The 24,988-nt window shown below is 43.7% G+C and overlaps 1 protein-coding gene across 16 annotated transcripts in view; it reads left to right on the forward strand.

The window, feature by feature from the left end:
* The window catches only part of SHISAL1 (shisa like 1), a 182,072-nt gene that overhangs the window by 102,452 nt on the left and 54,632 nt on the right, over positions 1 to 24,988 (forward strand). For 5 of the 16 annotated variants that reach the window (XM_083503596.1, XM_083503599.1, XM_083503595.1 and 2 more), the window contains one exon: positions 3,168 to 3,336. The exons of 5 other annotated variants lie outside the window; for them this stretch is intronic. The gene's annotated coding sequence lies outside the window, so the exon portion shown is untranslated. Of the gene's footprint in view, positions 1 to 474; positions 493 to 2,075; positions 2,410 to 3,167; positions 3,337 to 5,913; positions 5,936 to 21,636; positions 21,722 to 24,988 lie in introns of those variants that run through there. 6 more of the 16 variants (XM_083503604.1, XM_083503603.1, XM_083503605.1 and 3 more) reach the window with 6 other exon arrangements.

The following is a 24,988-nucleotide window of genomic DNA, read 5'->3' on the forward strand; positions in this document are numbered from 1 at the left end:
TCTGGATCGCTCGCGCGTCTATTTTTTAAAACAACAAGAACACACCAAGCGCGCGCGCCCCGGGCGCAGGGAGATCCTCTGCGCAGCTCCCGTGCGTTCCTATGCGTGCGCCAACCCTTGCTGGGGAGACGGGGCTTCGGGTTTCCGAGGCGGGAAGCGAGCGCCCCAGGCTCCACCCGAAGCAGGGTGCACCCGAGAGGAGCGCGGGATCCCCCTTGAGACCAGGCCGGCTCCGCTCCCCCCGTCCAGGATCGAGGAGGTTCCGTGGGCAGCTTAGCGCTTGCGCGGCTTCGCTTCGATGCTGTTCGAGGCGAGGGCGAAGTTTCGCTGGCCAGAAGGCGGCCCACTCGGTTTTGCGTGGCGGGGCGCGGGGCAGAAGTCGGAGGACGGAGAGGGCGCGCAGCTGGACTAGCGGGCGAAAAGGGGATGGCGAGGGTGGCAGCTTCTTTGGAAACTGGGCTGCCCCTAAGGCAGGGCCCGCCTGCCCATTAGGTAAGGTGGAACAACTGCTTCAGGAGGCAGGATCCAGAGGGTCAGTGGCATAGCGTGGGTTGTCAGCACCCGGGGCAAGGCAAGTAATTTGTGCCCCCTAACCCGTGGGTTTGCGCCCCCTAACCCGTGGGTTTGCGCCCCCTAACCCGTGGGTTTGCGCCCCCTAACCCTAACCCCCAGATGTTGTGCCCGGTGCGGCTGGCCCCCCCTGCACCCCCCACGCTACGCCACTGCAGAGGATCACCATGTAGATCTTTATTTTATGCTTGTTCCTGATGTAGATCTTCAGTCACCCCTTCTTCCCTGGCAGGGAGGGTGGTGCCTTTTGGTTTCCACCTCGGGTACCAAAATATCTTGGGACACCCCTGTCCTTAGTCAGAAATATTGTTTGGGCAGGCGGTTTGTGGGGCAGGGTACAACAGCCTGAACCCAGACACAAGCAGCAGCCACCCCCCCCCCCCGGCCTCCCAGATGGCTTGCCCTACAACTCCCATCAGCCCCAGCCAGCTGGGGCCGCAGGGGGAGGAAAGCATTGGGTGTTGAAGTTATTTGAATTGTACGAAACATCTGTGCATCTTGAATGCGCTTCAAAGTAAAGATTGGAAATAAATGTCCCCAGTGCAAGTGAGGAAGAGAGGAGGATTTGGGGATCATGGCTGCAAATGGCAAGGTTTGCCTTTGTGCTCATTGGTTCACCTCTTAGCTGGGCAGTTGGATAACGCTAGGAAGGATCCCGGGAGCTTGGGCACTGTGGCCTTCTGCCAGGGTAATATCAGGTAGATCGGGCTTTGCCAGCCTGGTACCCTGCAGGTGTTTCAGACCTCGCAAATGTGGGAGCTGAGACTGGTAGAAGCTGTAGTCCAAATTATGCCAGGGTTGGTGAAGGCTGAATGAAATGATGTTTTTACAGTGAGGTGGTGCTGTGATGTTTTGGAAGCCAGATTAACCTCTTAGTTTTCCTGATCACTAGTTGACATCAGTATAACTCTCCATTATATATACGCACTGGCTTCTCTCTGTTTATAAAATAATACAACACTTCTGAGAGAGATGGCTGGGGTGTTTTGTTTGTTGTTTAATCCCAATCAAACAATCTCCCCTGGTTTGTTGAGTAGAAAGATCCTGGAACATTTTATTTTAATCATTTCATGTATTTGTTTTCTCTAAGAGAGCACCTCTTGCTTTCAGGGGAAGTGGTGGTGGAGAGGTGGAAGAGAAACAGTATATAAGAGATGGGAAAAGGAGTTCAAAAAGTAGACAAGATGGGGGAGATCCTGGCATCATAAATCCCTTAATATTCCCTTCCATGGCCAATAGGGTTTTTTGTGGGGGGACTTGGATGGGGGGACGACTTGGATCAGGGCAGTGTTGTATAGGGGAGGGTGTACCCCTTTCCTATGCACTGCAGCTCTGACACAAATTGTCCTGACCTCGCAGGACTCCCCCCATCCAAGGAAAAAGATTCTTCTAAGGTGCCACATCACATCTAATTGGATTCACAGCTGTATAGGGAGGTGAGTCATATATGAGAACAGGAAGATGGGTAACCATCACTCTCAGTGGAGAAGGTTAGGCTGAAATATCATGGCTGCCCAGACTGCCTTCCAAAATACGATGATCATGAAGTAAGCCACATTGAGCATAGTGAGACTTGAGTCAGATTAAACATGCATAGGATTATACTTCTGTTCATGCTTCCGGCTCAGCGGGTTTTTGAAGATTCCAATTCCGGGATTCTCTCTACCTGATGGCTGCGGCGCTGTGGTCCTCAAGCCAGCGTTCTTAACTGGGATATTGCTACCAGATACCAGTCTCTCTCTCCCTCCTGGAGGACTCTGTGGAATATACCTCACTTAACCTTGCAGACTGCAGTGCATTCAAAACTGAGACAGCAAATTTGCTGGCTCATTGTTGGAGGTAAAATTTCTTGGTGGCTTCACCTGATGGCCAGTTTCAATAAGACTTGGATTTGAAAATGCTTTGATTTCAGTGTTTATGGAACCAGATCTGTCTTTGTTGTTGCCTCTGATTAGATTTGGTGGAGGTTTTTGTTTGTGAGTTGTGAGGGCTACACTATTTGATTAGAGTAGGGATACGGAGAGTTCAACCCTTGTTTCCATGCCTTGACCGCAATCTACCTTCAAGCTCCTGTTAACTCTGCTGCATAAAACAGCGTGTTTTCTACTGTGAGGCTAATAGTAACTTCAGTGGGATGATTGAAAAGTGTGGCAGAAGAATTGAACATCTGATAAAAGAGAGTTTTTCTCCACCTGTTTTCTTCCTCCAGGGCATTGCTTCCAGATCTGCCTATTGAGCGTTTATTCTGATGTGTTTGCAGCAAGGTTATATGGTGTTGTATCAAACAATTGCTATACCACACTTTCCAGAGGATTTCCCTTTGCTTTCCTTACTGCAAAAAATTCCTGTCCCTTTTTAGAAGTAGGTTTGTTGTGCAAGAGTGAACAAATCTACTTTAATTACACAACCTCAATAAGATTGCATCCCACTTGCAAACTGGCAACAATCTGGAAGTGGCCTAAGTTTAAAACAGGGAAGAAAATGTCAAGGAGAACAGAGTATGTATTTCACCACATTTTTGGTCCTAAAACAGATTTTGGCAGCATTGCCACAATCAGAAATAGACAAGGAGTGTCTCTTTTCTCTTCTTCTGTTAGAAAGAACCACTGACTAGAAAACAAGGCGCTAGAGAAGATTTGTTCTGTATTTCTGGACATCGGTTTTTCAGCTGTCCTAGGAAACTTCTGGTGTCAGCTTACCTGCCTCATTCTTGGGTGTGGGGAGAGCATGCAGCTGAAGAAACTAAAAAAGAAGGAAGTGAGCCAGGTATGTCGCTGTATTATTATTATTATTATTATTATTATTATTATTATTCTAGGGGAAAGGTTAGCATGCTTGTTTGCAATGTTTAAAACATTTTTTTTGACTGCTCCTTGTACATTTGTGTTATGAGTCAATGTTTGCCGTTTTTAATCACTGGTTTCTTGGAGAGCTCATTAGTGGAAACTTGTTTCCATGACGATGTGACCCCTAAGATTGTTCTAGTTATCATTCTGGCTAGGCTCAGTATTCATAGTTGCACAGAAGAATGGGGGGACCATTATTATCCTGCTTAAAAGCAAATGTCCCTTCCTGTCCCTCTGACACGCCTCCTGTGTATCTTTTTTCCTTCCATCTGTGTAGAGAGAAGAAAGGTGAGGGTGAGCTTGCCAGCACTGTGCATACATTTCAATCTGTGTGGGTGAAATGAAGATGTGTTTGGCTGTTTAGTGATCTTGCACAAAGTTGAGAAGAGAGATTGAAAAACTTCTTGTCTGTTTGCCATTTGCTCTGGTGTGCACCTTGGAGTAGGGATGGTGAAAGTGAAGGGGTGGACTAGGACACCTATGAATTTGCACCTGAGTCTACCAGGAGGGCACTGTGGGGCACTATTTGGGCTAGGCAGGGTGGGGAAGGGGCTTCTCCAGCACTAGCAGAAAGGAGAGGGGGACATCAGATAATTGGGCAAAACATCGCTTGTAGATGGTGGCAGACACCTTTGATTTTTGCTCGACTTTGCAGTGTGTATCTGAAGAATTGTGCATGCACACGAAAGCTCATACCAATAACAAACTTAGTTGGTCTCTAAGGTGCTACTGGAAGGAATTTTTTTTATTTTGCAGTTGAATGACAGAGTGAATTTGTGAGTTGAGCAACAGAGTGGATGTGTGGAACAGGGTGGATTTGCAACCAAGGAAAAGAACGCATTTGCTCGTATCTCTCAATTCCTGGTGGGGATTCAGACAAGCCTCTTCTCTCAGTGTCCATTCTGACATGGAAGGCCTAGTTAGAATAGGCTCTAGATTCTCAGCAGAAAAACTTATTTATTTGTTTTGTTTCTATTTCCCTTTCCTCCAAAGCAGCCCAAGTGGCTCACATGGTTTCTCTCCCACCCTGCTTCCCCATTTCACCCTCGCACCAAGACTGTGAGGAAGGTTAGGCTGAGAGAAGGCGACTGACCCAAGATTACCCATTGAACTTTGTGGCTGAGTAGGTCCCATGGTCTTCCAGGTCCTAGTCTGACATCCTTCCACTACACCACACTGGCTTAAGAATAGCCCTGCTGGATCAGCCAAGATTAATCTTTCCAGCAGAGGTCAGCCACGTGCCTCTGGAAGGCCACCAGCAGCACATGAAGAGGGATGGCCATTGCCTGCAGTTGGCTTTTAGGCTTAAAATGAACAGGGTGGGGTTCTGTTTAGTTTTCATGACTGGCAGCTTATCTTCAGAGGAGAAAAATGCAGTAACCCAATGTAGGTAAAGGGTAAAGGGTAAAGGGACCCCTGACCATTATGTACTTAAGTGTAAAAACCATTCATGTCCAGTCTGGTTCTACAAGGGGGTGGGACTAAGTCTGCTCCATCCCATTTCCATGTGGATCCAGTGTTTACATGGAGGCAGCTGTGTTTTTGCAGTACAGTTTCTTCTGACAGTTGCAGAACATCGCCAAGTCCCATTGCTTCTGGGGTGACTTGCTCCTCTGCTCTGTTCAAAACACATGGCTTCAAGAAACCACCTGGGTAGCTAGAAGACTTCCCTGAAGTTTTAAAAAGGAAATTTATAAACAAAAGTGCAACCCTGAGACTCCATCATAAGGAAATCCACTTGACTGTGGATTCAGAACTCCTATCCGATCCTGGTCATGATCTGCCCAGATAGGATCAGTTGGGTCTACATTAAAGTTTGCGGTATTCCTTCCTCATCCCTATTAATAAATGAGACCAGTGTGCCTTGGGTTTGAAAATTACTCTTCCAGTAAACTCAAGTTCATGCAAACATGCAGTGAAGGCAATATTTCAGTTCCTGGGGTGAACTGTGAGGCTTGAATTCTGCAACATGGCTTACCAAACCACAGTGGAGAGTTCAGAATGGGACTGAGTGGATACATAGTGAACTGAGATTGGTGTACTTGGCAACTCATTTCTAGCACTTTCACGTGCAATTCTCTTTTGGACAACTTGAGTCTGTGACTATAGTTGCAATAATCGGAGGACTGATGCAAGTTAAACCAAACATCCATCTAAGTTCAAAAAAGTTCCTTGCTGCTGAACAGATTTCATAGCTTGCCTGCCCACACACCTTTGTTGTTGATGGTGTATTGTGGCTCTGAAGACCCCTCCCCCCATCCCCCCCCCCATTTCTCTTCTGGTAAATGGCCTGATTCAGATGTAACATTATACCATGGTTTTCTTTCGTTTATTTAAAAAATCTTCATTCATAAATGATTTAGCAGTATATGCAGACCTGGCCCAGCATCTTTCTTGGAAAAATAAGCCATGGTTTGTTGTTGTCTTTCTGATCTTAGCCATGCTGTAGTTTCATGCGTGAACCTGGACTATGAAAGTTTCATTGCCTTATTGCGGGAAGGGATTATGACATGACATAGGTGAGTCTCATGCAAACTCTACCTTGGCTTGTATTTAAAATCGGTTTTAAAAAGTTCTCCCTTCTGCTTTTGGTCATGCATGTTCATAGAACATTCATATATTTGCAAGTGATCTGTGAAAATGCTCTTAGACAACCACTTTGCATGAATATAAAATGTTTGTGGTTTGTCCGGCAGTCAACCTCTTTCCACTCCAAAACAGTCTAAGTTTATTGTCCTTGAGTGGCTTGAGAGTTGAAGGCTTCAGTGAAGCTTTAAGTAATGGCACCGAAGAAAATATATCTTTTGGATTTCTAAATGGAACAAATTTGCTAATGAAATCATTAAGACAAGTGAGCATAAAGGCTTGTTGTTTGCACAGAATTACTTTTCAGAGCATAATTGCATTCCGATATAAAAGCAATTAAAATGTTAATTTACATTACAAAAGATATTTGGCTTTCAGGTAGGAGCAAAAGAAAAATCTTCCTTCTTGCAAAGCCTGGAAGAAAAATGCTTTAAATCCTGCTAGTGTGGTGTGTGTCTGTGTGTGTTTAGCGGGGGAGGGGATTGTTGGTTGGCCATGCCACCTCATTCATCTGTACACCTTTCTGTTATGTGATGTCCCCACCTTAAGCCCCAGGTGTGCTTTGGTCAGCTGGCAGGAAAGTTTCATTAGCTAATTAAGTAGTGAGTGAAGCCCTGGGCATGGCCAGGGGCCAGAGGGATGGGTAATAAATTAACACCTAGAGCCTGTGAACATCTCAGCTGGCTTTTCCTGGGAAAATGTATGCTAATTAAGGAAAGATTTGATGTGGAATTTAGGCATAGCATCTCTTTCTCTAGCTCTTTCTGTGTTTTCGCAGCAGCCTGCAAGAGAGAAGGCACGGTGTACACAACTGACAAAGTCTTGTCCTCCAAAGTGCTCTAGGAGTCTGGAGTTCATTAGGACCCAAAGACTCTTCTTCATCAGGAGCACTACTCTTTTACAAATGTCCACTTGAATAATTTTAGGGATGAAAGAAACCCATATTATGTAACAAATGTAATCTAAAAATGGTTTACAAATGACACAAACGCAGAGCAAAGGCTGCAATCCTAACCCCACTTACGCAAGAGTAAGTGCCATTGAATTCTGCCTTCTAAGTAGACATGTTTAGGATTGCCCTGCACATTCTAGTTTAGGCTGCAATCGTATGCACATTTACCTGGGAGTAAACACTACTGCAAATAGAAGGACCATCTTCTGGATGTAAATGCTTTGAATGTTCTTGTTAATACTATTTTTTTCTTTGCAGTTTGTTCCATTCTATAGGTTTCTTGCTGTTTAGAATCACAGTGATTTGAGGTGTGTAGGTTCTTGTTTTTAAAAGTTATTTCACTGAAATTATTCAGATGCATATACAGAATTTCATTTTTCATAGTGCTCCATTATTCCCTAAAAAGGGGCTGGGCCAAATAAAACACACTTTTCATGTGCACCTGGCTTAAAGCTGCTTCTTTCATTATTTCCTTAATAGGACCCTTGGCATATAGAAATTTTTAGGTGAATATTTTCCCATTATTAGGGACCTGGGTGGTGCTGTGGTCTAAATCACTGAGCCTAGGACTTGCCGATCAAAAGGTCGGCAGTTTGAATCCCCACGACGGGGTGAGCTCCCGTTGTTCAGTCCCAGCTCCTGCCAACCTAGCTGTTCGAAAGCAAGCAGTGCAAGTAGATAAATAGGTACCGCTCCAGCGGGAAGGTAAATGGCGTTTCCGTGCGCTGCTCTGGTTTCAACAGAAGCGGCTTAGAAAAACTGTGGAGCAGACAAACGCCATCTCCCTTGGCCAGTAAAGCGAGATGAGCACCACAACCCCAGAGTCGTTTGCGACGGGACTTAACTGTCAGGGGTCCCTTTACCTTTCCCATTATGTGTCACATCAGGAGCTTTTGCTGGTTTTGTATAAGTCTTCTGCAAAGGAATAGGAAGGGGCCAGTAAAACAGGTGCCCCAATGCAAACACAGTCTCTAAGGCAGACTTTCCATTCAGATTTTCTGCAGTGAGCCTCTCATTTATGGCAGGAGATGACATATCTAAATATTTCTGTTTCCAGTGTGGTGTAATTTTTTTTTAAAAAAAACTTGTGTTATAAACTAGCTTTGGGAAATGACCATACTCTGTGCAGCGAGTATTCGGCACTGGCACCTGCAGCACTCTTGAGAAGCAGAGTAGTTCCCGCCCCTCACCTATCTCTCCCCACTAAATCTTTTTCATTTCCTTTCTTTTTCTGCTGGTGTTGCAAGAGGAAAGACCCATTTGTCCAACTGAACTAGAACTGTCAATACCACAAACATAATGTATTACTTCAAAAATGCCTTGGGGGCATTCTGTAATCTTCCCTCAAAGCTCATTCATCCTCTCAAATGAGATCCAAAATGCAATGAATCCGTACAGGATTATGCAAGTTTCTAATAAAGTGCTGATCTTTGCTAGCATCTTGCATTGACCCATTTCAAACTAACAGGAAACTATGGCTTACCTCCGTATATATGAACCTCAGGCTCAAACACTCTGACTCTCCCCACATCAAAGGAGGAGATTGAAAGCTTCCACTTTAAAAAACTCACCATGGTTCACCATGACATCTGAACTCTGAGCCCTATCGCCTGTTTCAACTAAAGTTAGTGAGAACAAGCCAGGATCAAACCATGGCTTCAGATCCTGGCTTGTTCTCAAACCATAGTTTAAACATGCCAGAAGTCAACAGGATCGGAATTTGGTTTGAAATCTAAAACAATTGCCTCCAGCCTTCTCTGGCCCAGGAAAGAGGAGGATCGTGCAAGTGGTACAACATCTGCTTCTTATGCAGAAGGTCCCAGGTTTAGTCCCTGGCATCGCCAGAAAGGGCTGGTAGGACCCTTGCCAGAAATACTTGAGATCTGCTGCCAGTTAATGTAGTCATTGCCCAGCTAGATGGACTAATGGCTTGGCGTGGTATAGAGCTAGATCTAGGATATAGGTATAGGTATAGATATAGGATGCCTGACCTTTAGCATGAAGGTTGGGTCTGTTGAGAGGGGGAGCCCAACAATCTCTGGAGGGTATCCAATTGGGTATCCCTGCCTTACTGCATTTGCTTTCCTTCCACCCCCTTTTGGAGGAAGAATAAATGCCCCCCCCCCCCAAAAAAAAATTGCAATAGGGGAGGGGAAGCCAAATGTTCAAGTGATGATTGGTGAGCTTTTTCTGCTCACAGAGATCATCCTTGTACACCCTCCGCGAGGTCTCTTCAGAAGGCACTCCAGGGAGGCTCACCACCTGAAGGAAGACCTATTCTCAGGCCTTCTAACTCTTAATTTTATCTCTGCTATGTTACATTGCTTTTAGCTGTTAGGTGTCTTTATGTAAAAAAATAGTTACGCTTGTTGTGCATTTTATTCTATAATTTATTGATTTATTTGTAAAGCACTCAGAAATATTTTATTATTGAAGGGTGGCATATAAATAAACAATGCTTTCCAAACTTTTGTTTATATATATCAAGGTGGTGGGTGCATGAAATAAACCATAATTTAAAAGTGAGGGGGGAATCCTGATTATTCATCAAATCGCCTGCCTTATCGCAAGCAAAGCCCACTCGAACAATTCTTTTTCATCAGCATTCTCCAATTTAATGGTTGATAAAAGAACTATGCAAAGAGTAAACAAAATATGTTTATTTATAAGAGCGTACACTCATAATTGTCCTAATGAATTCACTGGAAAGGCCTCTCAAGTTGGTCTGCAAAGATAGCCAATGCTGCTGGAAGTTCTGGTTCTGCCAATCCCTGGGTGTCATAGCTGTGCCAGTGTGGGGTGTGGTTAGAGTTTCAGACTGGGATGCTCATATTGCTGCTCAGCTATTTTTAAAAATATTATTTATTAAATTTCTATACCGCCCTTCATCCAAGAATCACAAAACAGTTTGCAATATAGAAAAGGAAAAATACACACCATAGTACAGTGGTACCTTGGGTTACAGACACTTCAGGTTACAGACACTTCAGGTTACAGACTCCGCTAACCCGGAAGTAGTACCTCAGGTTAAGAACTTCACCTCAGGATGAGAACAGAAATTGCGCGGCAGCAGGAGGCCCCATTAGCTAAAGTGGTGCTTCAGGTTAAGAACAGTTTCAGGTTAAGAACGGACCTCCGGAATGAATTAAGTTCTTAACCCGAGGTACCACTGTACAGCACAAAGACACTCCCCCCCCCCCCCGTTTTAATGGCCATAGATTGTTTAATTAGCCAAGGCCAGGAAGAGAAGGTGCCAGGCAGTGGCGTAGCGTGGGGGGTGCAGGGGGGGGCTGGCCACACCGGGCGCAACATCTGGGGGTTAGGGTTAGGGGGCGAAAATCCACGGGTTAGGGGGCTCAAATCCACGGGTTAGGGGCCGCAAATTACTTGCCTTGCCCCGGGTGCTGACAACCCACGCTACGCCACTGGTGCCAGGTGAGCTTCCCTGGGGGGAGCCTTCCACAAGTGGGGAGCCAGCACAGAAAAGGCCCATTCTCATGCTGCCACACTCCAGACCTCTCCTTGAGGGGGGCACATGAAGATCAGATGATAATCGCAGGGGCTGGTTAGGTTGATATGGCGTGAGAGCTATGAAGGTCCTTGAGTGACCTTGGGCCTGTCCGTCTCGCAGTCTAGGCTACCTCACAGGGTTGCTGTGAGGATGAAATGGGGAGGAAGAGAGCCATGTTCCCCACCTTGAGCTCTTTGGAGAAAAGGTGGGATAGCAATTCAATAAATGAAGTACAAATCATCAGACCCTGAAGGAGTTGGGTTTCCTGGTATAGCTGAGGTTCTCCCAGGGCTCTTTCAGATGGCCTTGCTCTTATCAACACAGCAAGAGTGTAGGTCATGCCCCCAAACTATTACAGTGGTGCCTCGCAAGACGAAAAGAATCCGTTCTGTGATTCTCTTCGTCTAGCGGTTTTTTCCTCTTGCGAAGCAAGCCCATTGAAGGATTAGCGGATTAGCGCTATTAGCGGCTTTTAGCGGCTTATCTGCTGATCGGATCAGCTGATAAGCGGCTTAGCGGCTTAGAAAAGGGGGGGAGGGGAAAAAACCAGCAGGAATTCGCAAGACATTGTCGTCTTGGGAAGCAAGCCCATAGGAAATTCGTTTTGCGAAGCACCTCCAAAATGGAAAACTCTTTCGTCTAGCGAGTTTTCCGTCTTGCGAGGCATTCATCTTGAGGGGCACCACTGTATATATCATTAAAACAGAGGTATAGGAGTCTGTTGAATTGTCATCTGCAGACTTTTTATTAAAAAAATAAAAGCTCCAAATCTCTTTCTCTCTTGTGCACACCTCCATCGTTGTACAAACCTGTTACGAGACGGAGCAGTTGCTATTATTTAGTCTTTCTGCTTTTCTGATGAGTGATAAATAGGGTCGTCTTGACTGAACGTATCAGAGTCTGGCTCCACATTACTCTCATCTCATCCAAAATAGCCGTGTGCAAGCCAGACTCCACTGAGAATTCTGAAAGCTTTTCCAGAGGCAGTCAGAGTTGTTTATTCCCACTTATCTCCCCTCTCCTTTAACACCTAGTTTTCCCTACTCCTCCCCCTACCAGCCCCTGGAGAAAATTAGCTGCTAAAGGGGATGGAAGATGAGCAGAAATAAACAGCTCCCCTTGTTCTAGGAGAACAGAATTCTTTATTAGTCCAAACCTTGCTTGCCTGTGTGGCAAGGTTCTTAAATCACTTGCTTTTTCGCTTTAGGCTGCTTCATAAGTTAGCTCCTTAAAATGTCGTTGTAAATGCCTAAAATGTGCAAGCGTGCAAACACCTGTTTGGAAATGTGTATGATGTACGTGACTTTATTGAGACTGCAGCCTTTCTCAATTTTGGGTCTCCAGATGTTGGACTACAACTCTCATCATCCCTGACCACTGGTCCTGCTAGTTAGGGATGATGGGGGTTTATGACATTGAATTTTTAATTATGGCTCATCTAATATTGCCAGCTGCTCTGTCGTCGTCCCCTCCATAATATCAGGGGACCCAAGGTTGAGAAAGGACAGCTTAGAGGTTAGATTGGCAACTGCCCCCAGCTGCACTCCAGTGTAACATGTGAGATGGCTCTTTAAGGCAAATGTCACATCATTACTGCAATGTAGAAATGTTTTTCTAGTCATTTTTCAGCAATTAGTCTCTTCATTTCCAATGCTTTCCAAAATATTCAGGAAGGTATTAAATCTGAATTTCCTAATGCCTCTCATCTTCCCCTGCTAACTTCCACTTCTAAAAAAACAAAAACAAAAAAACAACCCCAACCTTTTGTCTTTCAAATTCCTCTGGCAATTTGCTGAAGCCTTAGGCAAAATCAAGAACGAATTCTAGTGCTGAATTGCAAATTGTATGCAATTGCATGTAATTTCCCACAAACTTTTATTAAAATAAAGACCCGCTATGGGAGGCTACCACTTCACTCTGTAATGTTGTGTAACAAATTTTCTGTGATCTTTACGTAGAAGATTACACACTTCTGATTAAATTTTAAAGATGAAAGTATTTCCAAATTGCCTTGCTGTGACTCTGTCCAACAAGTTCTAGCTTGTGTTGGAAACACTGAGTCAGTGTTGGTTTTTAAATCTGTATGAAAGCCAGAGACAGGTTAGATGCTGCCTAAATTAAATTGCCTGGTTATTAGAAACAAAGCAAATGCAATCAAGAAAGCCATCTGTTGTATCTGATTTGCTATAATCCCTTTTTACAGTGTAAATGTTATTGATGTTTTTAATCTAAACGTAATATTGCTATTGGCAACAACAACAGGGACACCATACAGCCACAGAATTCTGTGGCCCCTCGCTCCCTTCCACACAGTGTGTTCAGCATTTGTGTTGGAAATACAAGGAGCTACAGATGCTCACCCCCCCCCAAAAAAACCCCTGTATTATGATAACCAGTCCAATCCAGCTAAGGCTATACCTGTGTAAAAGCAGAATTCTGCATCCCTGTCCATACCTCAATCAGGCACTGGGTGTGCAAACAGGTGCTCTGTATGGTTGTTATCTGAGCTGGGTCATCACCCTCAGTGCTTTTCAGCTCGTTTTGCTGCCAGTCATATGAATGCATGTCTAGTTCAACAAAGGTGCCACTGGACCTTTCCTATGAAGCCAGCAGTGAGTCTTTTTTGTAGGGGTGGGGGCTTCTGCTCAAACCCCAAACAACTCTACTGCATTCAAGAATCTGGAGTAAGGTGTTACCAAATACGCTGATGACACTCAACTCTGTTTTTTGCTATCATCTAAGCCAGATGAGACTCCACTGATGCTGAAATCAGTGTCTAGACTCAACAATGGACTGCCTAAGAGCTTATTAACTGAAGCTGAATTCTTGAAGGTGGAAGTAGTCGGTTTCTGGGTCTATGAAATTGAAGTTCCTCCTACTCTGTTCTCCCAAAAGAGCAGCTATACATTTTCAGGGTTCTCCTATCATAACACAGTTTCCAACTCTCCATCAATGTGGGAAAAGACCATGGAGAGGATAACTTTGGTCAGAAAGCAGATTTGTCTGTGATGTCCCTGCCTTCTTTGGAGTTCCAGCAACAGATGCCCATGCTTCTCCAGCCTGAAGAGTTCACATTGGCTTTCTCAGACTCCCTCTCAGAATTCACAGCTAAACGCTGGTTTCTCCCACATGGCCAAAGTCAGCTGCACCTAAAACAGGCTGGGTCCCTTTCAGTGTAGAGGTTCCACTTGTTAGGGATGGGGCTAGTGGCTCAGAGAAATCGCACCTGGAGGTCTACATGCAGCTCAGTGCTTGTGGGTAATATTCTTCTGACTTCTCCGATTGGCAGGTCACTTGGAGCTATCCAGGGCACTGTTTTGCCCAACTCTGCTTGTCTGGGTCTTTTGACCTTTGCTTGGCTTGGTTGACCTCAGTAGGATCTGATCTTGGCTTTGTCTGACCATACTCACTGAAGTCCAGCCTTGGCTTGTTTGACCTTACTCTGCTGAAACCTGATCTCAGCTTGATTGACTTTGCTACAAGATACTGAAGCAGGATTAGTGGTTTGTGACCCTTTCTGGATTCTGTGGTTGGCATGTGTTGCCATTTTGGTTAGAACCCACCCCTTGCATTCTGCCTAGGACAGAACAATTCCTTGATCCAGCAATGTCATTTGAGACCCAAATAGTCTTAGTGGCCTGGAGTGCCTTTAGCCAGGTGTGACTGTTCCGACATTGATGCATGCTCTGGTTAACCTCTCTCAGTTGGATTACTGTAATGTGTTTTTTGTGGGGCTGCTCCAGTGGGTGGAAAGTTCAGCTGCTATAATTTTGATGGGTATAGCTTGACTTGATACTGTACCTCTTTTGAAAGATCTGTTTTGTTTGCCTATTTGATTCTGAGCACAGCTTTAGGTGCCGGTGCTTGACAATTAAAGCTCTAGATGGCTTGGGGCCCAAATACCCGAGGGAAGTGTGTCTTCTCATACCAGCCTGTCTTGTGTCTTACAAGCTTCTGCAGAAGCCCTGCTCCAAGCACCCTCTTAATAGCAGGCCTTTTCTGTGTTGCTGCCCTGACCTTTTGAAACTTGCTCCTCCATGGAGGCACGTCTGGAATTGAACAAGGCATTTTGGATTTTAGCTGCTTTTTGAAACTTTGTCCTGCCGGATCAGACCAAAGACTCAGGCTTTCACAGTGCTCAGCCGGATGCCTACCTGAGTATAGCAGCACTCTTACACTTCTAATTCCCAGCAAATGGTATTCTAAGGCAAACTGCCTCTCACTCTGCAGTTGGAACATAGTCCTTGTGGCTAGCAGCCATTGACAGCATTATGATGATTGTCATCATCATCATCATCATCATCATCATCATATCATCATCATCATTATTAGCCAACATGAATGTGCCTAAACCTCTTCTAAAGCCATCCAAATTGGTGCCCATCAATGCTTCCTGTAAGAGTAAATTTCATAGTTTAACATCTTGTCTTATCCCATGACTACTAAGTTTAAGATTTTTTAAAATACAGAGTTATTTTATCAAAAGTTTTTTGGAAGTTGGAAGTTCATGTTGTCTGTCTATATGCTTGTTGTCAAATAACTCTAAAAGCTTTGTGAGAAGCCATGCCTATTCTGTCCCCCCACCCCCTGCAGTTTGGGGCTTTTTATTTGTATCTTGTGTGTTGGTTGGTTGGTTTTAAGTTCAATTTATATGTTAAGCAGATTAGTTTGTTTTGTACACCACCCTGAAATCTTTTGATGAACACCTGGAATGCTTTTGGTGCAAGAGATCTTTTTTAAAAAAATAATGTTTCTCCTCATTTCCACAAGGGTAGTGGATGGATTAGGATGGATTACCTCTGCAGGTTGATTGATCTACATGCTGGGCCTTAGAGGATTGTTTGGGGGGGGGGAGTTTCGGGAGGTGGAATAAAAGTAGCAGTTTCTGAGGCACTTTTTAGATAGGGATTAGGATAGGGTTTAGTTGGGGAGATAGGGCTTGATTTGAGATGAGAGATAGGGATTAGGATAGGGTTTGCCTGAGGAAGAATTGCTTCTGATTTGAGTTGAACATCTGCTCTGAGGAGACCATAGAAAGAGGAAAGAGCTTTGCAGCTTAGATAGGAAGACCAGGCTGAGTGTCTAGGGAAAGTGGACAGACCAGAGTTACCTGGAGGGCTGAGTCTGAGCCAGGAGAGGGAGAACCTGTGGGAAGACAGACTCCCTGGGTCTGTTATACTAATTCAAATACAGTGGTACCTCGGGTTACATACGCTTCAGGTTACATACGCTTCAGGTTACAGACTCCGCTAACCCAGAAATAGTGCTTCAGGTTAAGAACTTTGCTTCAGGATGAGAACAGAAATCGTGCTCTGGCAGCAGGAGACCCCATTAGCTTAAGTGGTGCTTCAGGTTAAGAACAGTTTCAGGTTAAGTACAGACCTCCAGAATGAATTAAGTACTTAACCTGAGGTACCACTGTACCTCAGGAGTGGGATTGTTAAGAGAGTGGGTAACTGATGGAAAGTGCCCCTCACTCATGAACCAAAGTATTAAGCTGCGAAGGAAGCTGCGCTGTGTCCAAAGTATTTAACTGTCACACCTGACACAACTACGTAAAGGAATGAGAGTGAAGTAACCAAGTTAAGCATTTTACCACCTATTCCAGAAACCTGGACATCTACCTGAAGCATACTGGCTGATTTTTTAGCAAGTGAAGTTTAAGAAAAGCTTTGACATCTTTATATTTAGTTTAAGTAATAAGTTAACTTCTACTGAAAGAACCCATCTCCTGACCCAACTTTGTCTCACCAACCTCTTTTTGTAAATAAAAGTTTTCTTGCTTGCTCAACTCCTGCCTGACACCCCCAAATTGAAGTTTCCCTCACACAAGACCCCCGCAAGATAGCTTGGGGTAAATTGTAGAAATTCATTTTATTGGCAGACCATGCAGTGGGTCTGCTATATTCAGTTGGGGGTGATTAGTGGGCTGAGTCTCTACAGAAGACAATTTGGGTGTAGACACAGAAGCTCCTACCTTTTGCGGCTGAGTGAAAATTCCTTCTCGGTATGTTAGGCTTGGCTGGTAAGGCAGGTCTGGGAACGAGGGCCAGAGGGCAAGTGGAAGAAGCCCTATAATGAGTTTGACCAAACATGACGCAGAGTGTGATTGAAGGCCTATGTCTGTGGTGGCAGAGATTATTCCTCTGCATCATCATCTTAGCCATGCAGGCTTTTCCTTCAGCAGAGCTCTCTGAGTAGTGAAATAACTGCTTTAGCCTTATCCTCATAGTTTTGGGTTTTTGACTCCCCAGCCCCCAAACTGGAAAAATACTGTGGCCATTTTAGGAAGTGCTTTGTAGGTAAAATTCCTTACAACCGTACTGATTTGGGGTGCTAAATTGGGATAACAAATCCTCAGTGGTCCAGACCCTCTTAATCTTGCTACATCCGATGAACTTCAGCTATTGACACTAGAAGAGGCAGACAAATGTGCTTGGGATTGTTCATCCTCAATCTGCCCAATCGTTATTTATCATGACTGATGAAGGTTTGCCCGGGGAGTTTATTGAGTGGACTCCTGCTAGTTATCTGTGAATTTGAGAAGGAGGGAGGGAGAGCAATACCAAGACTGGTATGAGACCACCTTTGAAAGAACCCCACGTTGATCCTTTGTGCTGTTATGTATCAGAGCAAGGAAAGGCCACTGCACAAAACAAGTTGAAATAGGTCTAAACTGCTTGGTTCTTTCTATGCTCTGACCCAGTATATAAGGAAGGGTACATGTATTATGGTATCGTTTCTGTTCTTGCAACAAACTTCTGGTCATCTGAGAAATGATTACTTTCTTTCAGTCTGTCTTATATGTCATTACTAATGCAAGAGCGCTGAAGAATGACTGAAAGTAATCAGCTGTAACCATTCTCCTGCAGCCTAAATTTGAAAAATAATCTTTCTTTATACTAATGCAGTCATTCAGCTTGAATTAAGCCTCTATGTGTGTGTTTTGCATTAAGGCTTTTATTGCACTTGATTTCATTATTTGTTCCCTTTTCATGGCTGAAACATATTAATCAGCAGCTTGGCTGTTTCTGTTCCTTTTCTTGTTAACTTTCTACCTCCGCGTTTCAATCAATTGATGTTATTTATGCTACAAACCACCATGAGAACTTCAGATCAAGGGTGGTATGCAAATTTAATGATTAATAAATAATAATGACATTCCCCCCTCAATATTTAACCTTCTTACAATATTTAACCTTCTTACAATTATAAAAATCACTTGACTAATCTAATATTAAGGCCAAATGGGCTACAGTTATGTCACATGTGTGTAAATGAAGAGTATTTGATGCTGACTCTAATGTAGTATAAAAATATGATACTGTGTTAAGGCTGTTTGCAGCCTAAGTAGCACAGCAGGATCTCAAGGACCTGCAGTATAACAACCTCATCAAGGCTCAACAAATATTTTATTATATAAAAATAATAATACATGTGACTCAGGATCTCAGTACCTGAAGGACCACCACTTCTGACATGAGCCAGCCCTGACCCTGCCGTCTTCATCAAAGGACCTTCTCTGTGTGCCAGGGGAGTGGTGGAGGTTGGCTGCATAAGAATGAGCTTTTCAGTGGTAGCTCCCTGTCTGTGAAACACACCTTGTGCCACCATTGTCAGGTTTTAGGTGCCATTTTTATTTACCCAGGCTTTTGATGTTGAAGCCAGTCTCCACTGTAGCGCTAACCTTTAAGAGGGTGGCGAATAACTTTTCCTCCGTGTTGAATAGCTGGGTGAACATTTTTAGGAATCTTTACATGATTACTTGGTGGTGACCATAACCAGGAAGGCTTCCATTCATGGTCTGAATGCAGTTGCAGGGTCTTGTGCTACTTGGTGTGTGCACTGAGTCTAAGAAATTGAAATGAGAGCTGCTGCTGTAGAGATCTAATTGTTGCCTTCTAACACTCTTGCACAGTGTACCTTTGCTGTTCTTGGTGGAATGTAGTATCTCTTGCTCCCCACCTCGCTTTTTAAAGTCAGGTTGTGCTGCTACCATGTGGTGTTAACCAAACAATTTGGTGTCCTAGACTGAGATTTTGTAATCTAGCATAGCAATTAATCTTAGAGTGGTACCTCGGGTTACAGACGCTTCAGGTTACAGACTCCACTAACCCAGAAATAATACCTCAGGTTAAGAACTTTGTTTCAGGATGAGAATAGAAATCATGTGCCAGTGGTGCAGCGGCAGCGGGAGGCCCCATTAGCTAAAGTGGTACCTCGGGTTAAGAACAGTTTCAGGTTAAGAACGGACCTTCATAACAAATTAAGTTTTTAACCCAAGGTACCACGGTATTAGGAACTGCTAGTAGACACTCTCAGCTCTTCAGGAGTTCCCTGGAAGTTCCACCCTTTTGTTCCCTGAGGCAGGAATTTCCCTCACCACCACAACACCAATTTATTACTTATAACCCACCCATCTGACTGGATTGGCCCAGCCACTCTGGGTGGCTCCCAGCAGAATATAAAAAACACAGTGAAATGTCAAACACTAAAAGTAGTAAGCATGTGCTGATTCATAGGAGCCCAGTTGAGATTGAGTCCGAATTACATTTTCAGACGTCTAGCATATTGATCCACTTTTCAGAATATTCCCAAAGCAGAGGCACCGGGATTTGCTTGTCCCTCCTTTTAGACCGCCAAATCAGCAGTCTTGTACTTGGTACATTTCTTGTCGTAGTGCTGCTGAGCTACGTGTGTGTGTGTGTGTGTGTGTGTTTGTTTTAAAAAAACACCAACCCAAGTTTTCATTAACTCTCTTATTCTCTTTTGTAAAGAAAGTCATTCTCTAGAGGTTAGAATTTATTGCGCTTTTCACATGTGTGCTGACATTTTTGCGATGGCTTTGCAGTATGTTTATATTGTGGTGTGGTTTATGAAAGAGAGAAAGCCAATATTGTGTTTGATATTGAAGAGCAGCATGGTAAATTCACATCACAGATTACGGTATTTGTAGGGTTTTTGTTCAGAAGCACCACTATATGTAATGCTGCTGGCTGTAACAGTATCAAAATGTAAGCTATGCAGTACCAAGAAATACATTCCCCTTAATTTTGCACATTCTGTACCTGATGAGAAACTTATTTCACGTTGGGAGCAAAATGTTTAATTCAAATGGCCCAATAGGCACGTGTCTCCACTTCAGACAATGCCCGAATCCAGAATCTATGTGGGCTGCTTCAGAATGATTTGGAGTCTGTCCAATGCAAAGCAGGGCTTCCCTGAAACCAAGCTGCTCCAAAAGTTTCTGCTCTTCAGAAGACTTAGAACATTCAGAGAGCTGGTTTCAGTCTGTCTGTTTAGAAATAATTAACATTTCACCTCCAAGCTCTTCGTTTAAAAAAAAAAAAACAAAAAACAGTGGAAAAGGAAGACTATGGTGGTTGTCTTGTGACTGACAGCTCTAGCTTCCAGCCAGGACATAACCAGGGCTGTATCTTTTTTTGCTTCCAAACAGTGCTTTTGGCAGACCCTTCTGAATACCTTGCTTGTATAACCAGCTGTTGGGGAAAGTGGCCGGGGGTTGCAAGTTCTTCTTGATGTTCATTTAGTATTGAAATATTAATGTTCTGCATAATTCAGCAAAGGTAGTTGGGAAATGGGCTTAATGATGAAAGTCTGCAAATGTGTCACCAACATGGAAAGCTTGGAAAGTTCTGCCCTGTAGTAAGAAACTTGTCTTAGACAATGGTTCAAGAGTTCATGACTTTTAAAGCTGAACAGGTCAAGGCCCAGGTGGGTGATAGCTTGAGAGCTGCATGTAAGCTGCTATAATGATCTGGCTATAAGTGCAATACAAAAAATTGGCAAGATATAACATACTATTAAAACATTAAAAATGTTACACTTTCTCCTATGGTGTTGGTAGTTCCATAAATGTGCTTTGCTACAGGCACTGTCTTTATCACCTTGCATTAGAAATATTCACTGACTTTCAGCCATATACCCTGAATTTTAGAAACTACATAATTTGGCAGTCAAGAAGAAAGGAAGGTTAAAATTATGTTTCACATATTGGTTGGCATGACATTCCTGTCACTTGAGTTTCCACATTGATATTGACTATTTTTAGGAATAATAATATCCCATGTTGGCTAATTCACAGATGAATACATATTCAGAGCTTAGCCAGTCTGCTTGAGCTAGAGGCTCTGGCTGTTTTCATGAGCAATGAGCACTGCCTGGATTTCTGAATGACCCTGTTTCATTCATGCAGTGAGCAGCAAATATCCAGTAAGGGAAATCTTTTTTGTGCATCAGTAGTTCTTGCCTGTATGTTCTCAGCTGTTTTGTTCTTTGGGGAGCATGAATTGTTGTGTTCTATAATTGTCAAGAGGATGTGGCAAGGGGAAAAAAGAAAATTGCAGATGTTCCAGTTTGGATTACTTCTTGACTTCCTTGTAAAGGAGTTTATTAGCTCTCCAAAAGTCATTCAGCCTTGTGTCTTTGTCGGAGCACAGTTCATAAGAGTTTTCATTTGAAGTGGTCCCTTGTAATAAGGTTTTAAGACAGAGAAGTTGATGCAGACATTCTGCCACTTTTCATAAAGGCAACAGCAATAGTAATATAAAAACCGTTAGCAGATAACAGCTTCTTTGTGGCTATCCTGGGAGTCTTGGAGCTGGACCTCACTCATAACTGAAGATCTCTCCTAACGTATGATAGCTCTGTCAATTTATTTTCCTTCAAAGTCAGAGCTTTAGTAGTTTACAAAAACCATTCCAAATCCTATTGTTTTTCCTCTTTCAAGCTGATACACCTTGTTCAAGTGAGACTCAACTTTATTTATTTGCATTTATTTTATTTAAAATATTTTGGCTCCTCCATCCAAAATGGCTTAGATTCAAAACGGAAGACAAAATAGCACAAAATTTAAAACATTATAAAAACTTAACATTACATTTTTTCTCTTTTTTAAAATATGATTTTGTTAAAGCTTTTTCATAATACAATAAGATAAAAGAGACTAATCTGAATAAAAACCAAAACAGAGAGAGAAAGGGAAAGGGAAAAGAGAACACAGTCTCTCTCAAAGGGTAGTTCTCAACCCTTGTCCCACACAGAAAGTGGTGAGGCCTTCCAGCTTTCTCCTGGGAGCTTTCCTTTCATCTACCAGCCTCTCACTCTAGATTCCAATTCTTTTCCAGAACCAGAGAGAACATGGGAGTTCCATAGCCATGGGTCCTCCTACTCTTAGTCACCTTAACTGACCAAGAGGGTGGGCGCATCAGAAGACCCTGTGGAGCACATCTTAAGGTGCAGGCAGGATGATATGTTTGACCCAAACTGTTTATAAACACTTCATTTATATGAGTGACATAATTCATTTATTGAATTATGAATTAATTCCAGTGAATTAATGATTCATTGGGAACTGGACAGGAACTGGGTAACATTGCTGCTTGGGCAGGCAAAAGAGTCTAAAGTCCAAAAAATGTGAGGGGGTTGTACGAGCTCATTCAACCTTCTGTCACCAGCGTTCCCTTTATTCCCTCCCTGCATTTCCCCCTTTTGCCTGTCAACTTTGAGAGAGCCCGTCCTCCTCACCAACTTTTCCCTTTGTATAGTTTTAGGTTCTGTTGGAAAGTTCTAATCTGTCATTACATGGAGCTTCTGCCTTGTCTTGCTTGACAAAAGGATGCAGGTTTTAATTCGTAGTGTCTGCTCCCCTGGTGGCATGCAGTAATTAGTTTTTTGTTCTGGAATCGGAGGTGGGAAATTGAAGTCAAGCTAGGAGCTTATTAATTGAAGTCAAAACTTTGCCTGTTATGCATGCAAGTCAGGGTTGCAACACACAAAGCCTAGCAAGGAGGGGCTGGCTATCTGGCCGATTGGGGTGTCCAACTGGAGTGTTCCTTGGCCTGCATGGACCATCTTCAAGGCTAGGAACAGCAAACCCTTAGGCAGGGCTGATTCGCCAGTAGCTGCTACTTCTTGCAGCAGTAAAGACTGTTCCTTTTCCATTTTGAGGAGTTTTTAGGAGTATGGAGCAAAGTGGGTTGCATTAGAATGGAGTGCACAGTTTGCCAGCATTTTCCTGGAAAGGTTTGGAAACGCCCTCTAGCTCTCTGGTGATATTGAAGAGCAGAACTGTCCCTACAGGTAAGATATTTGGAAGGTGAGCAGTGCCATTTGGGGAGAAGGCAGCTTGGGGTTCTCAAATATTCATAATCGAAAGCTAAGTGCTGAAACTGGGTGGGGAGGGGCAGAGATTGGTGGTTTAGGGGAGCAGTGGAGGGATTTGGGGAGGCAAGATAGCACCTTGAAATTTGACCTTAAAAGTATGCTAGATTTTTGCTAACTTGATCCAACCACTTCATCTGACTCCAAGCTGGCACCTTGGACCTTGGATGGCTTGGGTGACAGTTTGGCTTTCCAACGCATTTCAGGTTAATGCCTAGATGTAAGCCATGCACAGTTTTCTAGATGTAGTTATCCTTTTCTAGAAGCATTTTATAATTTTGCTATTTAATAATATTCATTTCTATAATCATTAAAATATGTGAGACCTTTAGTGATTTTAATGTATTACCTAGCACAAAACTTTGACATCGGTTTGGAGGGGATACCAAATTTGGGGGTTAATATTTAAACACAGCCTTGTATATAATGGGAGCTGTGGCAGGACCCCACAAAACAGTGGTACCTCTGGTTACTAACTTAATTTGTTCCGGAGGTCTGTTCTTAACCTGAAACTGTTCTTAACCTGAGGTACCACTTCAGCTAATGGGGCCTCCTGCTGCCACCATACTGCCGCTGCACGATTTCTGTCCTCATCCTGAGGTAAAGTTCTTAACCCGAGGTACTACGTCTGGGTTAGCGGAGTCTGTAACCTGAGGTACCACTGTATTGGGAATGGACAGATGCCTTGCATTGCTCCTGGTACTGTGGCCACATGCCTGTTTCACTACTGCTGTGATCTGTTTACATGGGCCACTATTAATATCATGCCATTAATTCTAATCCAGTGGTGACAGTATTGAAAAACGATGACATAACAAAAGGCCGAGGGCTATAACCAACTCAGCTGCAAATGATTTGGCAAATGTGGCAGAGAATACAGCTGTCTGTTTTCATAGATGAAACATTTCAATTCAAGCTATGTCGTGATGAACATAACTCATGCTTGATTTACAACCAAGGTTGTTGTTCATGTATGTCTCATTGTCTATTGACTGGATGAGCTGTAATATTCTGCAAAGTAGATTTTATGGGCATGTGTAGCAGATCCCACTCCTCTGGCTACCAATTGTGGCAGATCCCACCTACGTATGCTCTAAATATAGCCACCATGTGTGAGGGTAAACTTATATCCTTGAAGACTCAGGCAGGAGTTGAACCAATAAAGAAAGTTTTATTTTAGAGAACGAAGTGTCAGGAAATAATGTTCTTTCAGGAAATTGTTAACTTATTAATAATTATATTTAATCTAGGGTAGGTGTTACAGCTTAATACTTTGGTTCCTAAACAAGGTGGTGGTACTTTCTGTCCGTTTCCCAGCCTTTGATCAGTCATACTCCTGAGATACCTCTGGCAGTCTAACAGACCCAGGGGATCCCCACGCACCCCTTTTTTCCTGGTTTGGGAGTCTTCTCTTTCTGGAAGATCTCTCCCCTCCTAACTGGAAGGAGACCCAAGGAGACTTTATCCTCACAACTTCTCCTTCTCCTGGCTCCAACTCAGTCTGAATGCTCTCCCAAGACACTCAACACAGTCTTCCAACAGTGTGACGCGGCAGCTAAAAAAGCCAATGCAATTCTGGGCTGCATCAATAGGAGTATAGCATCTAGATCAAGGGAAGTAATAGTGCCCCTGTATTCTGCTCTGGTCAGACCTCACCTGGAGTACTGTGTCCAGTTCTGGGAACCACAGTTCAAGAAGGACACTGACAAACTGGAACGTGTCCAGAGGAGGGCAGCCAAAATGGTCAAAGGCTTGGAAACGATGCCTTATGAGGAATGGCTAAGGGAGCTGGGCATGTTTAGCCTGGAGAAGAGGAGGTTAAGGGGTGATATGATAGCCATGTTCAAATATATAAAAGGATGTCACATAGAGGAGGGAGAAAGGTTGTTTTCTGCTGCTCCAGAGAAGCGGACACGGAGCAATGGATCCAAACTACAAGAAAGAAGATTCCACCTAAACATTAGGAAGAACTTCCTGACAGTAAGAGCTGTTCGACAGTGGAATTTGCTGCCAAGGAGTGTGGTGGAGTCTCCTACTTTGGAGGTCTTTAAGCAGAGGCTTGACAACCATATGTCAGGAGTGCTCTGATGGTGTTTCCTGCTTGGCAGGGGGTTGGACTCGATGGCCCTTGTGGTCTCTTCCAACTCTATGATTCTATGATTCCTATCTAAGCTCAGAGACTTCTTTCTCTAGCTGTAGATATTTTTCCCAGGGTAGATGTTACACACGCAGACCAGGACCAACTTTCTTTCTCCTGCTCCTGCTCTCTCTTAAACCATCTCCCTCTCTGAATCCTCTCTCAGAAACAGCTCCTTTTATTCTCCTTCCCAAAGTGCTGGC

This window comes from Podarcis liolepis (assembly GCF_965112155.1).
Source record: "Podarcis liolepis genome assembly, chromosome: 5".
Taxonomy (NCBI): Eukaryota; Metazoa; Chordata; class Lepidosauria; order Squamata; family Lacertidae; genus Podarcis; species Podarcis liolepis.